Here is a 16,528-nt window from a genome sequence, read left to right on the forward strand (position 1 = left end):
TAACAGTTATGTCCATAAGAAGCGGAGCAAGATTAAACTATAATAATTTTGTCGATTTCCCTCAAATGCCCTTGTCGAGAATTATATCCTCTTATATTTTCAAACAAAATAAATATAAGGAGGGAGGGGGGGGATTAACAAGACAGGTCAAGTTTGGTCACATTATATTGAGGAACTTGTGAAGTTGGTAGCCCCGCAGGGATGAGGCTTAGGAAAAAATATACTTCCAGACATATTCAGTTCACGTAATGTAAATGAATTTTTAAAATTGCGAAATATGATTAATTAAACTGTAAATTAACAAGGATGACAACATCCATAAAAGCGAAACACTAAAACGGTAGGACAAACGGACATTAACAATTGTTTAGTGTCAGAACTGAATAATCATAATATAAATGTATAAGAGTCAAAGCAAAATTGAGAGTAAATTTGTTGAAAAACTGCTTTATTTAGGATAATTTTTATGGACATACTTACATTTTTAGGACTTGATTATAGAGTTGCTTCGCTTATTACATTATACTTTGTTGTCCCAGGAATCAATATACCAAAAATCAGATCAATCGGATGATTAGATCACATAAAAATTTGTTGTTAAAAAAGTAAAAAAATCAACATGTTTAAAATGGACGTACGGACATTTTGGTGATGATTATAGAGTTGCTACGCTTTCTAAATCGTACCTAACTATTAAAGGAATCACCATACAAAATTTGAAATCGATAGGACAATTCTAACATGCCTAAATTAACGAAAAAAGCTATCCGTTACGGACGGACCGACCCTAATTATAGAAAAGCTTCGCTTTTAAAAAGTTAAATTAATCCCAACAATACATAGACGTACAGATAGTTTGGCATACTCTGATTGTAGAGTAGCTACAAAGTTTAAAAATCACTAGATATCCAATAAAAAGAAATAGCGTAGTACCATTAAATTTTACTCTTCCGTCGTATTGCTACTTTAAACTATGTGCTAATCTTTGCAATGCTTTATGCGGATGTATAAAAATACCGTAGTTATAGAGTAGCAGTGCTATTAAAGAATTATAATCACTATTCAGTAATAATAATAAAAATAAAAATTAAACGTAGTTCAATATCAATATTCCCCTCCGTCGTACTCTTATGTTTAAACTACCGGCTCTGACTAATCCGAGTATTTATAATACCATTCAAAATGCGGAGTAATATAGTGTTTATACAATTATACCAGTAAAAACTATGAAGAAGATAAGGTCCAACGGAATTGATGTGAACTGTCTAAATTAAGAGTGAGAGAGAGAAAGAGAGAGAATGAGGGAGAGAGAGAGAGAGAAAGAAAAGGAGAAAGGAAGAGAGAGAGAGAGAGAGAGAGAGAGAGAGAGAGAGAATAGATAATAGTTATTTCTCATATCGTATTATAAACAGGTGGCGAAGACACGGGCTAAAAACTGGTTTTAATCTTATGAATGTACATTTTCATATTCGTAGAAAGCTGGATATAATACGATGCTAGACATAGTTTTTTCGTATTGATGAGAACCGGTTCCTATTTACCGGATTCGAATGAATACGAGAAAGAAATTTAATTTAAAAAGAAAGAATATGAAGGACAGAACATAATATAGAAAAGAATTACAGAATGAAAAGAGACAAAAGGTTGGACAGACATGAAAACATTCACGTTCATTTACAGAGTAGCTTTGCTTCTAAAAAACGTCTTAAATTTGCTTATTTTAAATAAGCTTTGAAAATATATTAGTTCACCTTTTTCAGGGATAAATGTTTCTTCAATAGAAAAAAAAATAATTAATATAGATTTCTTTGTTGATAACTCTTTTAGCACTATTATATTTTATTTGAATTGTAAGGTAAAAAATATAGATTACGCCTTATAGTAGTACACTTCTTATTTAAACAACAGACTCGCTTTTCAAAGTATACTTAAGATTACTTTATTTTTGCTGTTATGAAAATTTTGCGTAATTATGTGGTATCCGCCGAGGATCAATGGCAGACACCGGAGTTCAATTAGATTACGGCAGTGTGACAGACGTGGACACCTTACTATAGAGAAGCTACGCTTCTCTAGCTTTCACTAGATAATGATCAACATCTACTTTTAGTTGTCACTTTATTGAAGGCTTAAGATATACTGGAGTTATATACAACAAACAATAATTACATGGATAGGAATAAATAATCATAACATAAAAGCATAAATAATATATGTACAATGGTCAGTTTGGGCAATAATGATTCCCCCATCCCTGGAAAGGGTGGGGGAGAATTAAGAATACAGTTAGCCATAATAAACATGACAGATTCAAATCATTAATCCTAAGCGTAGGGAGGGGGTCACTAGACCCCTTCCCCAGGACTCGGGGGAGGGCCATTGACCCTCCACCGAACCCCAGATCAGGGGTGCCATAGACATGGCTCACGGTTGCCGAATACCACAACTCTCCCCTCGGAAGGCTGGGAGATGGTTTCCCTACCAGACTTCCGACAGTGGTTGAGGCCTTCGGCCCGCTCCTTAGGGCTAAAATATATACAAACGATAATGATTCAATGGAATCCTAGTGGTGAGTATCTTCTTAGGGTTGATGGGCTCCCAATGTGGGGTAGAAGGCAGAGGCTGCCTTGGGTTGGATACGTTGGTCGGCGCCGGCAGGTATCAGGTTTGGTGGTGGCACATTGGTTGCTGGAACGGTCAGCAGTGGGACCTGCGGGTTGTTGTTGGCAGCGGCTGGGGCACTGGCTGCCAGGTTGAGTGTCTGAGCAGCGGCCTGTCCTCCTGAGGGGCCGCGGGGTCTGCCAGAGGGCGGTCCTGGTCTACCTGGGCGGTCATGCCCGCTGTCAGTGGATTTCATAGACACCATTTCCTCGGCTGCTTCCCTGCCGATGGGGATGGCATCCCAGTCCACTGAAAAGTCCCGGGACTTGGCATGGTTGAGCCTGGCTCTAGCCATCGCCTTCTTATACAAAGCTGGGTGGTACAGGAACACTTGTGATATCGCATTCAGGGCTGCCCGGACTCCTCCTTGTGCTGCTGCCAGAGAAATGATGGTGAGGTCCCCCAGCAGTTTGAGGATCAGCAGCAGCAAGCACAAGATGGCGGCGCCATCTCCCCACTCGTGGATGGCTTGTCTAAATCCTGCCCAGACATCCAGGGCTGCCTCTCCTTCCTCCGCCAGTCGGTCAATGTTGTAGGACACTATCCCATGGTCTCCTGTGGCCGAACAGCTGCCTTGCTGAACGCAGGAGCCATAGGATAGGCCGGTCAGCATGGCGCTCTTGTATGCTGGGAACGCCAGCAGCTGCTGCCAGTCGTTCAACTCAGCCTGTGAATACAGACCACCTGAACTGAAGTCATCTAAGGGGTCTGTCAACAGCTGCTTGGGCGTATCCAGCGGGGGTGGCCTCTTCTTGGGAGCAGGGGTCAACTCTATCCAGCCTTCCTCTGCGTGCACAGTCAGGGGGTAGGTGGAGGAACAGGGAATCTTGGTGGCGTGCTCACTGTATACCCGCGTCACGGCGTCTACAAAACCTGTGGGCTCCACTGGCACTTTGTCCCAACACTCCTTGTGTTCGCGGACAACATACTTGTGCCTTTGGCAGGTCAGCTGCAGCAGGATGTCTCCCCTCAGTACCGAGAACGTGCTCCCCTGGACACGCACCGGGTGGGCCGGATCTAGTTGCTGGAGCTTCCAGCAGTTGGCCGCTACTTCTTCTGCTGCAGTGCTCCTCATGCGTGTTTCCAGGGTGAATCCAATATAACCTGCATGGATCTGTGCTTGGAGGGGAACGTCAACATCCCTGGCCGACACTCGGGGCAGCGCAGTTGCGGCTGGGTCAGCTGCCACAAACAGCGCTGGATGGTTGGTGGCATGGGCCTCGAAGTCGCAGTTCACAATTGAGGTGGGGCTGGTCATGTTGATGAAAAACTGGGCCTGATGGTCAACCAGATATGCATCCCTCACCAGGCTGGGCTGGAGGCTGCGGATCAGCCTCAAGGGGCAATCTCTTCCCAGGTGGTCCCACACGTAGGTTGCTTCCCCAGTGATACAGGACAGCTCAGAATGGGGACAGTCGAGGGTCAGGTGGTCAGACTGGGACTCCACCCGTCCATCCTCCACCACATAGGTCTCCTCCTTGACCAGCAGCCGCCGCTCCTGGAGCACTAATTCATTGCGGTAGAGCTGGCCCTCAAAGTGGACGTCCTCCCCCTCGCAACCCACCCCCTCGGGGCTGTTGACGAGGGCGCCCACTACATCAACGGTGAAGAACAGGGGGTGGTTCAGCTGGAACGTCAGTGGCTGGGTCTTGCCTGGCAACGTGTATACTCGGTTCCTGGCCAGGTCTCGGCACGCTTCTGGGTCTATCTTGGTTGGCCTCATGAGGGTGGGGACCGAGGTCACCTTGAGGTGACCCCATACCCCACACCTGAATGTCCACTGGGACACGGTGAGCTGACAGCTGAACCCAGTGGTTTCCCTCACCTTGACTTGCTGCAGGACGTGGATGTCGTGGCCCAGGGGCACCTCCTGGTGTAGGGGCTCCGTGTCACACATCTTTTCTTTGTTGTAAGACGTGACATGGGTGGGGTTGGCACAGTCCCACCCCACCAGGACGTAGCTGGTTGTAGGCCACACGGCTGCCAGAAGGAGGCCCCACAGGACCATCCACCAATGGGAGAGGCTTCCAGGTAACCATCTTCCTCGGGCACGCGGCTGGGGATCTCCGGTTCTGGTCACGGCTGCTTCTTGGGGCTGGACAAGGCTGGGCTGCTCCTGGCTAGACACAAATTTCCATTGAGCGTTATCTGTATGCGGCCGAGGCACCCCGATACCCTCCCCAATGACAGACTGGCAAGCGACTGGCACTTGCCTGGGTGTCGGCTCCCCTAGCCCTAAATGCTCCCTTCCCTGGTCCAAGGCATGCCCAGTGGCATGGGGCTGAAGTGCATGTGGCACAGGCTCGCCCTTACTCAATGCCCTCCCCTGCCCTAGGAACTCAGGTGCATGTGGCACAGGCAAGCCCTTATTTTCCCAATTTTCAATCTCCCCAGCCTCAAGTGCAGGGGGCACAGGCAAGGCTGGGTATTTACAAGGTTTTGGATTCAATACATTTAACAAATTCAACTTATCCTGATGGTGAGCCGCTGGGTTCCCTTGGCTGGTAGAGGGCTCTGGATGGCATGTAGCTGGACTCTCCCTGCAGGCTGGTGGCGCTGGCTGGCATGTAGCTGGGCTCTCACTGCAGGCTGGTGGCGCTGGCTGGCTGGGGGTGACGGGTGTCACCCCTTCCTCTGGGACCGCTGGCTCGTTCCAGGACTCAGGTCTCTCGGTGGCGGCGACGGGGGTCGCCCCAGACATCAGGTTGGAGGCTGGCTCGTTCCAGGATCCAGGTATCTCGGTGGCGGCGACGGTTGTCGCCCCAAGCACACGGTGGGAGGCGCTGGATAGCACCCCCCCATCATCCCAGGTGGCGACGCCGGGTGGCGTCCCATACATCGATGCAGAGGTGCTGGCTAGCACCTCCTGCCTCTCTCGTTCAGCGGCTGCCAGGGCCTCCCCATACACCGTCTCAGGGACGCTGGGCAGCGCCCCTCCACTCTTGCTGGGTAGGCTCGGTCGGGCAGGTTCCATCATATTGAGACTGAAAGGCTGGGGCCTCAGCACCTCTGGCTCGGCTATGTTGTTGGGCTGTATCAGCTCTGGCCCCAGATGGTTCAGACTGAAGCCTAGGCCAACCCGGTTGGGCTCAGCCGCGCCGCCCAGTACGTTGATCCTAGCTGGGACAGTCCCAAACTGCGGCATCCCATCGGCTCGGTCCGCAGCTCTGGAGGCGGCTGCTTGCGGTGGTGGTGCTGGGGGCGCGCTCCCTTCCATATGGGCCACTCTGCTGGGCTTCCCTGGAGGGGCACCTTTGTCGGCGGTGCGCCTGCGGCTGGCTACCTGGGCCCAGTCAGCTCTACACTCGGCCGCCGTGTGGCCGTCATAGTGGCAACGCTCACACTTGGCAGAACGGTCACGGCGTGGCTGGGTGCGCCTCTCCTCTAGGCTAACTTCCATAGGCGTTGGACAGTCTCGAGCTCGGTGGCCTCTCCCCTGGCAGCGGTAGCAGCGGCCTGGAACCTTGTCATCTGGAGCGACCTTCCCCATCTGGTGGAGACCCGGAGCCAAGGAGCCAATCTCCATTGGCTCCGACTCGTCATATTGGGGCAACTGGATGCAGGCAGATCCAGTCAGCCCGTCGGTCGAGTCCACTAAGCACACACCCTCCTTCAGTTGCTTAGTAACCATGGTCACGGTGAACATGGCCTTGCGAGTGTACTCAGGTACACTCGCAATTTCATGGTTCATCATGAGGCGTTTTACATTGGCGTTACGAATTCCACGGTTTAATTCGTCCACCAACAATTCAAGATCCTCATGATTGTAGGCGTCCCTATACAAGGCGCACTTTGTTGATATGTACGCCTGTATAGGTTCTGTCGAGTGTTGCTTGTAGTCCCTAAACGCTTGTTTAAGCGTTTGGGACTCAAAAGCAGGACGAAATAACAATTCACACTCGGTCTTGACCTGCTCGTAGGTCAAGGCTTGGCCTGCCTCGCCAAACAGATGGGACGCCATTTCCGCCGCTTGCCCTACCAATGACAGTAGTAGGGCGTTGCGGCGGTTGAGGGAATCATGAGGTGGCACGCGGTAAGCCGCCCATGACATTTCCAGTCGGCGGATATGTGCCGACCAGGACTGCTTGGGCGGCCCTCTATACTCCGGCAGATTGCTCAACATCAGCTTGCGGTACTCGGCTGGTGCCGGCTGAGGGTCATCCTGGAGCCATCCTGGGGCTTGGTCACCTCCTGGGACTTGATGCTGGTCCATTGGGTCAACGGTGAAACGGCGGGCACAAAGTTATACAGGAATACAATGAATGGGTTGTCACTTGAGGCTTCCTAGCCTAACAGCCAACACGGTTTGTATCACTAGGTTGGGAGTTTTAGTTGCAAAGGTATAACTTAGCTGTACTTATCAATGGTTAGATGTTGAGGTAGATAGATGTTGAGGTAGATAGATGTTGAGGGTCTGAACTGCTGTCAGGAACTGATTGGGTTTTCCCTTATCACACTAGAGCTAGGAGGAAAGAAACTTGCAATTCTTTATTTGCTAAAAATACCCCTGTTAGATGCTATGGAGTAGCTCTGCTCTGGTGTGAAGGTGTGTGTGTGTGTGTGTGTGTGTGTACGTGGAATCTTCTGTCCTTGTAACGCGCGTTCGCGCCGTCAAATCCGCGCACACGGGGAAAACGCGCTCTCACCCCTCAGCTCGCTCCCTCATTGGTCCGTTTCGTCCGTTGGATTTATGATGTTTTCCGCACTTTGTTGCGCTACCCGTGAATGGCGCTCTGTATATCCGATCGCTAGCTCCACACTACAGACGGACTTGGCCTAGTGTGGGTAGGAAGGGGGAAGCGCGTGAGGGGACGGGGGTAACTCCGTCCGTTCCCACTGTGAGGGAGGGGGTAACTGTGTGTTGGTGTAATGGGGCCTCTGCTTCTTAATCTCAGGCTTATCTGTTATATAACCCTGATTGTATTTGTCTTCAAATGGAAAGGGGCCCCCTCCCCTTCCCTTGGAATAAAGGGTGTATTTGTTATTGTGCTGTGGGCTTGAAATTGTTTTGATTATATTACATCTAACTTTTATTGCTGTCCTTATCACAATTACATAACAGATTTGTTGACCAACTCTGTTCTATTTTTAGCTGTTATCACAATAAACAGTAATCCAAGCCTGTTCTATTCTTAGATTTATCACAACACAACAATTTGTTTGCCAAGCTTTGCTCATAAATCTATTGTTTGGTCATCACATTGGGGTGGTAATCCCTGCAAATGTGATATAATATCTGTCTTCTAGATGGGTGGCTGCGTTGTAGCTTCTCAGGATACTCGGGGTTGACGTAGTTTTTTCTCTGTTCTGGTGCACTACACCCGTATGTTAGCTCGCAGCTTGCAGCTATGTGGCATGTTTCAGCCTATCGGCGGCAGGGAATGTCCCGTCCTGCTAGCGCCACTGGTTCGGATCCTGCTATTTCTTGCAGTAAAGTTGGCCTATTTTCAGCCGTCTACACGTATTTGGCTTGTTTCAGCCGGTCCGCAGGCCTGTTTCAGCCCTTTTGGCGCTCAATTCTCCGTTAGATATCAGCGCTGCTCGCGGTTATTCGTCAGATTTCGCTGTTTTGCTTCCACAACTGCCGGATGCAGAGTTAAACTTTGCTGTCCAGGGTGGGTAATTCAGGTTGCTTGCGTCAGTTTTGCCAGATTCACTGCTAGGAGTACCTTAGCCTCAGATGCGCGTCTGCTCTACACTTGTGGTTCGCCGTAATCTCACACAGCTGTCACCAAAGTTGTGGTATCCGCCGAGGATCAATGGCAGACACCGGAGTTCAATTAGATTACGGCAGTGTGACAGACGTGGACACCTTACTATAGAGAAGCTACGCTTCTCTAGCTTTCACTAGATAATGATCAACATCTACTTTTAGTTGTCACTTTATTGAAGGCTTAAGATATACTGGAGTTATATACAACAAACAATAATTACATGGATAGGAATAAATAATCATAACATAAAAGCATAAATAATATATGTACAATGGTCAGTTTGGGCAATAATGATTCCCCCATCCCTGGAAAGGGTGGGGGAGAATTAAGAATACAGTTAGCCATAATAAACATGACAGATTCAAATCATTAATCCTAAGCGTAGGGAGGGGGTCACTAGACCCCTTCCCCAGGACTCGGGGGAGGGCCATTGACCCTCCACCGAACCCCAGATCAGGGGTGCCATAGACATGGCTCACGGTTGCCGAATACCACAATTATACGCATACCATATTAGAAAGGACTACGCACTATTCTATACTTTGCATGGTTTAAAAAGCGTAATTTTTACCTTTATGGCTTTCTAAATACGAATTACTACCTTTCCTTTCCATAGTTAGATCCATAAACCTATGACTATTTACTACTACAATACTGGTAAGGTAGTTTTATAGTAATAACTTTCTAAATACGAAATACAACCCTACTTAGTAAAGTTAGATACATGAACTCACTATTGTTTTCTTATATAGATACTTAGACGGTAATTTTTACCTTAAAGGTTTTCGAAATACGAATTACTACCTTAACTTTCTATAGTTAGATCCATAAACTTAAAATTATTTACTAAATGAGCTACTAGTAGGTTAATTTTATATTAGTGGCTTTCTAAATACGAAATATTACCCTACTCTGATATAGTTAGATCCATAAACTTACTACTGTTTACTAAAAGACTTACTAGTAGGGTACTTTTTACCTTAGTGGCTTTCTAAATATGAAATACCGATATCTTATATAGTTAAATCCATAAACTCAGTGAAAGATAATCTTTAGAAAACTTTTTATCTTAAAGGCTTTCTAATACTATCTCTCTCTATTATAGTTAGATCCATATAATACTGTATGGTCTAGTTGAGCTACTTGAAAGATAAATTTTATCTTAATGGCTTTCTAAATACAATTTTACTTTACTTTACTATAGTTAAATCCAAAAAAATATATTTATTCACTAACAGACAACAATTTATTTCTATACCTTATTTAAATCAGGATTTTGTTTTAAACAGTTCTAGTTTTAATATTATTACAATAAAATTTCCTTTGACCCTTAACGGTCGGGGGGGATGGTGAAGGAAGCAAAATTTGACTTTACTGACCTATAGTCGGAAATTCCTAATCATACAAAGGTCATGCACAAAAAAACTTTTAGCTTTCTACCTTTAATAGTAGCTGACATAATAGTGGGGGGGGAGGGCTCCCCTCCCCCCCCCCCCTATTGACCATTAAGTTAAGATAATTTTGATAAAGTTTTATATTAGTAGCAATGCTATTCTATGACTTACTTTGTCCGTACGTCCGTCTGCTTGTACGACTAAGCGGAAAAATGAATTTCTCGACTACTACTTACGCTCTAGAGGCCTCTAGAGGAACTTAAGGTGGTAGGCGAAAAGTCGACCCCCCCATGTTCAATTATGGTTTTTTAAAAAAGAAAAAGAAATATTTTTTAGGGACGGTGTATTTTTTTGGAGGGTGTAGATACCCTTCCCCAAAATAGTTTTTAAAAACTTTCCTGGACCTATAAAAAGCTTCATTCGAAAGGAGAACCATATAGGTTCAGTAATTAATGAAATCCTTTGCTTCAGAAAAAAAAGCTTACAAATTTATATAATAGGACTAGCGGCTACGCCCCTAGGCTCTATGGGCTTTGTATTCAAAGTGGGAATAATAGCCTAAACTCATCCATAAACTTAAATTAAGAAAAAATAGACTAAACCATCACGGAACCTATGTAAAGCAATCAATTGGTTCAATAGTTATCGAGATCCAAAAAAACCTTACAAGCATAGAAAGCTACCATTGTCAGTGTAAATCCTATGCATGTTTAATCTATATATTGTTTTGTCAGTCGTTATGTCATTAGCACTTTGAGAGTAATTTAGTATATTTTGGGGAAACTTGATTATCTTGGCTTTTATTCAAGCTATAACGCCGAAGTTTTTGGTGAAGATTTATATTTTGTAACTTGTAAGCGCATCTTTTCTTAATATTATTTTGTTCGTCTGTCGGTCTTTAGGTATATTTACAATTTATCATGTCCGTATGTACGTAAGCCAGTAATGCTACAGGGGAGCTTTGAAGGTAGTAGAAAAATATAGATTTTTTTACTTCCATGTGACTCTGAAATTATTTTGAAAAAATCTTTAATATCTACTACAGTACATAAATAACTTGATTTTTTGCTAAATGATTTTTTATAAATCAATGCTTTGCTACTTATGGATGTTGTTATCCTTGTTTGTTTATCATAACAATACCATTACAGACGGACACGCTACAAGGATAGAAAACTTTTGCTTTAAGTAAAACCAGTTAAACATTTATCGCGTAATTTCCCAAATTTCCATAGTTACCACCTAGGTGCGGTGCATGCAAATAAAAACTAGTTTAACATAACGTTTGCACATAAACTCTAATTTTTTTCTACTACAGCAATTCATATTTGCTTTAAAAAGCTTTGGAATATCAGAGAGAGAAAGAGGGGGGGGGGGAATATGTGGCTGTTTATTACACTAGTCCCCAAAGTTTTATAATATCCGTTTGCTTAACAACTTTGGGGGATTTTAATTGGTTGGTTTATTAATTTAAATCTACAGAAGGGGTAATTTTGTGTATTATCATTAGGGATGTAAATCAATTTATTGGCCATTGTTTTATCCCTATAGATCCCTATATCAGGCTGCAAACGTGGCTGCGATTTTGTTTACCTTTATTATTTACATTATCTATGTATATTTTTGGTAGTTGAAAAAATGTAACGTAATACTTTGTTATTTTGCGGTTGTCTGGAACTACCACCTATTAAGTTGATGGGAGAGAAGTGTCCACTCACGTCCGCAATTTATCACATTTTCAAAGGTCTTATTAATCGCCAAAAGATAAAATTTGAAAACCAAGGATGACAACATCCATAAGTAGCGAAGCTCAAAAATTATGAATGGATATTGGGAAAAAAATTTACTATAGAGCAGTGTCATACAATAAACATTAAACTTGATAAAATAGGGAAATAACGAAATCTTTAAAATCACGCAACCTTTAAAATCACAAAAAAAAATAAAAATCTAGGAATCTATCTAGCACCCCAAATAACAGAAAGATGGACAAAACAATGTATAGATTAGATGGACATATGTCAAAGAAATCTTCCATAAAAATTACAGCTGTCTATCTTGAATAAGAGCCGAGAAAATCACGTTTCCCCCAATTCATTCATTACGGACAGACGGACTGACAGACGGACGGATGTTATTATAGAGTAGCTTCGCTAATAAAAAAAAATAAGAGGGACAGCTTGGATTGGAGCAACGGAAGGGATGGAACAGTTTGAGATGTAGCACAATAATATTTAATAGCGGCAATGCCCCCCAGAGGCCTCTAGTGGCCAATGAGGTGAAGGGAAGGGGTGTGGAAGTTAACACACCCCCACACTTTCAATTTTAGTTTTTAAAGAAAAGGTTTTGGCACCCTTGTAGGAAGGGAAATCTGGTAAGTTATACAGTGGCACCGCCTAGCGGGATCTTAAAAATATTTTTTTGGAAGTTTTTCTCATGACCTATGAGAAGGTACCCTGTCAAGGAGAACCATAAGGGTTCAGTGGTTAGAGAGATCCTTTGGTACAGACAGCAATCCTTTTACCTTAGTACAAGTATTGTAAATTTAATGATTGTACGGAAGTGAAGTAACACAGGCAGGGCCCCTTTTTTTGGGATGGTTTAAGTTCGCAATTTTAACTAGTAAAACTAATACTGATTCATTATAAACATTTGAAAAAAAAGAAAAATAAAAGAATGAAAAAGATAGCTGAAGAAATAAAACAAGTGTTGAAAAACGGTGCAACAAAATTGACCCAATTCAAAGAAACTCTGAATTTTGCGGAGCTTCTAAAAGTTCTAAAAATGATTTTTCTTGCAACAGCAGATGTAATGCTACTTTGTAGGTTAAGATATATAAGTTTTCCGGAATTTTAAAGTTAGGGGGAGATTTGAAATCTGCATCAAATTTTGAGGATTATTTATAAAATTCGTTTTTTCTATAATGCTTTATCTAAAAGCGGAAATGCAATTTAAGTTAATTAATTTTGGCATCTGTGATTGGTGGATTTAAAAAATCTGCGCTCTGATTGGATGGCGTACATCATTTAACCAATTAGAGAGCAGGAAGTTTAAAATCCACCTATCCTATTGGTCAAAATTAATTAACTTAAAATGCATTTCCGCTTTTAGATAAAGATTTATACAAAAAACGAATTTTATAAAAAATCCTTAAAATTTGATGCAGATTTCAAATCTCCCCCTAACATTAAAATTCCAAAAAACTTATATATCTTATTGTACGTGCTCGTTTTTTCCAATATTTAGACAGCTATGGTATATTTGTCATTGTGGAGCATATTTATATTTACTTACATTTGGAAGGTAATTATTTTTTTTTTTATGTACCAGGTTGTTTTTCGTATAATTGAATTTGTTTAATCAGTCCTTTTTCATACTTTCTTACAATTTTTGTTGTCTGGTCGGATACTTTTTTTTGCTGGTATGAGACTTAAATTTCGCATATCTCATAAAAGATATGAAAATTCTATATTATAAGGTTCAAATTGTAATTGTAGTTTTGTTTAATATTCTTTCTATCTATAATACAAAGTAGCTGGATGTCTGTCCCTCTGTCTGTCCGTCCGTCTGTTCCTTAAGATCTCGGTAACCAAAGAACCGTTTGGATTCTACTCTTCAGGGAATATATTTACTGGTCCTTAAGCTATTTTCTTGGGGGGTTGGACACCCCCAACCCCCCCCCCAAAAAAAAATCCCCTCATTTATTTAGGCAGTTAATTTAAAATGTGGAAGTCGCTGCACCAGAGGTACCTTTTTTTTAAAATTACCTCTTGGTGCAGAGCCCCAAGAGGCTAGGGGCGAAACCGCTAGTCCTATATTATAAAGTAAAATGATTTTTATGTCTACAACATAAGATTTTAATAACTGCTTAACTCATTCAGTTCTTCTTTTTGGGTAGGCTTCACATAGGTCATAGGTCATGAAATGATTTCTGTCCCTGAGTTACCCCTTTGAAGTCAGAACCCCCATAATGCTAGGGGCGCATCCGCTAGTAAGTTATAAATCACGTTTATTCTTTACAGCATTGACCTTTTATACAAAATCTTTTATGTTTATAAATGTATTATGATTGGACACCTATATAAAAGTGTACAAAATTTACTTGATAAACAGAGCTGGATCTTTAAATTAAATAGATAAAATTGACAGCTCAGGTCTACAATTGAAAACAAATATTTTCTTTGTTTAGGATAATTTACTGGATTGGCTATCTTGGATTATTTTATGGAATGTTGGCCCTACAGTCTACTATACCATGGAATAGCGTGAGCATAATCTGCTATATCTATTTGGATAGCTCCACTTTTCTTCTATTAGGAAATGATTTATTAAATATTTGTAGTAGTTAAGCCACTTTTAAATTGTTCTGAGCATCCAGTATGTGATTTACTTTGACATGTCAGTTATCATACAAAATATATAAAAATCAAAAACTTAAAAATATTTGAGAAAGGTTTTATAATATTTCTCAAAGATCTATTATTGATTTCAACAAATTCTCTTTAAATCTCCTTGTTCGTATTTTTAACCATGATTTTTGTGCTTCGCTACTTTGTTTTAATGTTATTGTTCAAGATGTTCATAAGTAATGTACAATTTGCATCATTTCACTTGCTAAATCGAAGCCTTTCTCTAATTAAGGTCAGTCGTATGTAACAGATAGCTCTTATCGTTCAGGCATGTTTGAATTGTCCCATTGATTTCAAACTTTGTAGTATAAATTAGAGAACAAAATATTAATTCTGTAAGTAACAAATATCTCTTATCGCTCAGGCATGTGGGAATTGTCCCTTTGATTTCAAACTTTGTATGATGAATTAGAGGATAAAATATTTTTTTTCCATATTAAATATTTAATAAATATGCAGGAATGCAGCATCTGACTTTACAGTTGGATACAAAAACCAAAAAAGTTTTAGTATTTGGGCTCATAGAGATAACTGTTTGTCTAGCTGTTCATTTTTATGTGGAAACTCCAGGAAACATGTCTTACCTGCCAGATATATCATCAGTATAGAGTATCAAACCCGCAAATAGTGCACTATAAATGAAGTATGTCTATCTGTGTGTATGTCTACTGAATTAATATGAGTCCCCTTTTAGTCCACTTTACCTTTTTCAGTTCCAGTTAAGGTTATAAGTATTGTGGAGGGGGGGAGGAGGGAGGGGGGGGGGGGTACTTTCACCCTTCTCAGAGAGAAAACCCCAAGAATGAATTACTTCAGAAAACTTTCTTAAAACTAAAATTAGAAGCATAGCCCCTAACATTTGGCATTATCCTCTTAGAATTTTTTTTCAATTTTGAATATTTTAGTAACAATTCACTACTTTCAGTTTAAAATGTTTGGTATTATCCTCTAAGGATTTTTTTCAATTTTGAAAGTTTGAGTAACCCCTCCCTCCCCCCCCCCCCCTAAAGAAATCCTAAAGTAATAATACCAAACATTTTAAACTGAAAGTAGTGACCAGCGACTGTGATTTTTCCAAGGGAGTTATAAACCTTCACCGGTCAGCTAGGGGGGTGTAATAACCACCTAGCTGTCCACTTAAAGGGAGTGTGAATGTAAAAATTTCTCATCTGATTATCAAATCTAAACATTTTCTAAGAACCTTTCTCTATACTGATCAACCAAAAACGTTCTATTAACAAATAAAATAGGATTTAAGCCTTGATTTTGCGGCATTTTGGAAGGAAAAATGGAAAAACAAGGAAAATCTGAACGCTTTTGTTTATTATAGAGTTTCTAGGGATATTTAACTTGTCATATATAGTTTGAAACTATTTACTAACTGTTAATGATTCATTTTATGACTTAAAATTGCCAATTCATGTTTTAAAACATAGTAATTAGGAAATAAAGATACATTTTAAAGAAGCTAAGAAATCTTCTGCAAACACCTTATCCCTGCTTATATAATATATTTGAGAAATTTTTTATGTAGATTTAAAATATGAAATTGATTTTTTAAAATTTTGATTATTTTTATGTTTTTTTTAACCCATTAGTACCGAGCACCACTTTTATGGACCGATCGAGCTGAAAATTTCAGGGAAGCTTTGTTATGGTAAATACGGAATTCCAATTTTTTTTTTTTTGTTGCAAATACACCCGGCTCGGCATGAGTAAAGAAACTGTTCGGCATAGATACCTGTTTTAGGCGTTTTTTGGTGCTTTCCCCCGGCATTCAAGCCAGGTTTTGTCCTAAATATCCGGTTATTTGGCCCAAAAAATTAAAAATGTAATTTTTGAACGTCCAAAGTGAGTTGTAGAGTAGCTAATACTATGATACAATCCATAATTGAAAACTACATAACCTCATGTAATTGATAGAGCTACAAGTAAGATACTAAACGATTTATATCACATTTAGTGTTTTGGCTATAGGTGCCACCCTTTTCGGTTAAAAAAACCCCATTTTCAAGGAGTTTTAAAACTTTGATAGCTAACTGTTGACGGGTATCTTTACTCGCGCTGACCCGGAAGATAAAACTTGCAGGTATCTTTACTTGCGCCAAGGCAGACCTATATAGCACGTAAAAAAACTATACAAAAATCATATAAAAAAAAATAATTTGAATAAAAAACAATTCACAAATGGATGAAGTTGCCAATAAACTTTAAATTTTACAAAAAAAAATCAGCAACTTTACTACATAAACAAAAGTTGAAAATTTTTACATTAATTTTCAATTTACATACATGTTTTATATATCAAATTAATCACCAAGATGGGTACAGCATAGAAATTGTCTTTAAA

This window comes from Acartia tonsa, chromosome 6 (assembly GCF_053477335.1).
Source record: "Acartia tonsa isolate MP-2025a chromosome 6, ASM5347733v1, whole genome shotgun sequence".
In the NCBI taxonomy this organism is placed as follows: domain Eukaryota; kingdom Metazoa; phylum Arthropoda; class Copepoda; order Calanoida; family Acartiidae; genus Acartia; species Acartia tonsa.